The following is a 2,551-nucleotide window of genomic DNA, read 5'->3' as shown; positions in this document are numbered from 1 at the left end:
GATAGGAGAGGCTCCTCCCGCCTAAGGCTGCATTGTGGTAGCCTGATGCATGGAGCTTGGTAAACACCAATATAACCGAGTTATTCTGTTAGCAGTAAGCAGGCAAGGGGTGGTGTGGGCAGAAGGCGATACCGGAAGAAGCCATGGAGCCCAGAGTTTTCCGGGACATCCCCCGTGGTCCAGTGGCTAAGACTTCATGCTTCCAGTGCAGGGGCTCTATGTTCGATCCCTGGTCAGGGAACTAGATCCCACATGCTGCAATTAAGAGTTTATTAAAGGCCCTGCATGCCACAACCAAGACCTGGTGCAACCAAACAAATAAATGAATGTGTGTTTTTTTTAATAAAATGGTTTCCCACTGTGATAAAGCTGTGGGATTCCACATGCTTCTGTCAGAACTACCCACGGCCAAGTGGCTGGGCTTGTGGTCAATTCTGTCAGATACCCCGCTGCCAAAGCGGGGCTTGCAGGAGGAGTGGAACCCCTCAAAGGAGGCTGGGGTCATGCAGAGCTCCACCTTAGCGGGACTCTGGGAAAGGAACAGGCTGCCCAGGCCAAGGGGTGTCAGGGCTGGAGCCCAAGCAGTGGCCACTCTGGCTTCTCCCCTCCCCACCCCATCAGCTTCCAGACTTCACCCAAGGGCAGTCTCTCACCTCCCGGAGGGTCAGGTGGTGCTCAGTGCTATGCAGAGGCTGGAGAGGAGGTTGGGACAGGCCTGGCCCAGGTCTCCCGTCCTTGGCGATACGCAGGAGCCACGCTGACTCATACAAAGCTGTTTCAGCTCACGAGACTCACTGTATGTTTTTGGGACTTTCGAGAGCAGGACTTTCTGAAGCAGTTAGTGATGCTCAGTTGGTAAAGAATCTGCCTGTGGTGCAGGAGACAACCTGCAATGAACGTGTGCTGGGTTCAAACCCTGAATTGGGAAGATGCCCTGGAGGAGGAAATGGCAACCCACCCCAGTATTCTTGCCTGGAAAATCCCATGGACAGAGGAACCTGGTGAGCTACAGTCCATAGGGTCACAAAGAATGGGACATGACTGAACAACCAAACCAGACAATAGGAACCTAGCTAAATAAACACACTATATTAAAAACAAAGGTATCAAAGCTCATTTATTTTCTAAGCACTTTAGTACCTTTTTTGGAAGTACTATTATCAATGCCCACGAGGTTATTTACGTCTATGCTTAGGGCATGGCAGGAGCCCTGTACAGTGATGCCCTGTCTGCACCCCTCTTCCCAGTTCTGTGATCTGCGATACCACCAAAAGGGTGCTCGAAATTGGCCTTTGGAGGGAGTCTTTACAATATGGAAATCAGGAAACACCATTAATCAGAACTGGTTGTTAGCTGCTTAAGAGCGTGCCACTGGCCCGCAGGACGCTGTGGAGCTGCAGGGGGAGAGGGGGGCGGGGGAGGGGTGCCCCCAGCCAAATCCCTTCCACCTCCCCCCCACCCCCACAGCCCCCATCTCCAGGACGTACTTAGAACAACTGTGGAGTCTCCAGAATGGATCAAGATCCATTGTTCCCCAGCCAGTCGGTGGGCTCCACCCCGCATTGTCCACGGCCCCTCCCAGCTCCTGCGAGGCTCCTCGAAGGAGCCGATGAACCTCTCAATCAGAGCTTTGGCTGGCAGCCCTGTGTGCTGGTGGCTTTTATTGTGAGTGCCCGAGGATCTCGGGGTTTCCTTGTCCCCGGGCTGCACACCCCGCTGGGGAAAGGCCTGTTTATGGTAAATGATGCCTGTTTGCTTTGATTCCTAGCTCAGGCCCCAGGGCCACGATTGAGTCCCCGTAAATTAAAAGCTGCTTATATTGGAGGGGGGCGGGGGAGGAGGGCGGTGGATTAAGCAATACTGTGAAGCCCTGGGAACCATGGGGACTTCAGAGAGAGCAGCCAGTTGGGCCTCCCAGAGGCAGCCAGGGGGCATATCCTTGTCCCACGTAGGCGGGACCCTCTGGGTGGTGCCGCTGGACTCAGGAACTAGGGTGACACTGTGTCTTCTCTAGACCTACAAACTGTTTAGAAAGAAAAAACACAAACTTCCATCACGGCGGGCTTCTCCTCTTTCCTGCTTCTTATATTTGCCTAAGATGTTCGGACGCCTGGGAGGTGCTGCCCCATGATCTACGCTGCAAACTGAGGGCTGGTCCCAATATTTATCTCTCAAGGTCCAACCCAGGAGGAAATGTCCAAGATAGGCCTAGTCTCAGAGTTTACAAAGCGCTTTCCATGCTTGATTTTTTTTTTCTTTTTAAAAATTGTGTTAAAAAACATGTAACATAAAGTCTACCTTCCTAACCATTTAAAGTGCACTTTGTCGTTGCTCAGTCGCTAAGTCGTGTGGGACACTTTGCAATGCCATCCACTGCAGCCCCCAGGTTCCCCTGTCCTCCGCTACCTCCCAGCGTTTGCTCAGCTTCATGTCAAGTGCACAGTTCAGTGGTACAAGTACATTGTTCTGCAGCCATCGCCACCATCCACCCCTAGAACTCTTCATCTTGTAAATCTGAAACTCTGCAACAATTTAACACTCCCCGTCCACG

This window comes from Bos javanicus, chromosome 15, assembly GCF_032452875.1.
Source record: "Bos javanicus breed banteng chromosome 15, ARS-OSU_banteng_1.0, whole genome shotgun sequence".
Taxonomy (NCBI): Eukaryota; Metazoa; Chordata; class Mammalia; order Artiodactyla; family Bovidae; genus Bos; species Bos javanicus.
The sequence above is the reverse complement of the archived record's forward strand: the minus strand, read 5'-3'. Positions refer to the sequence as shown.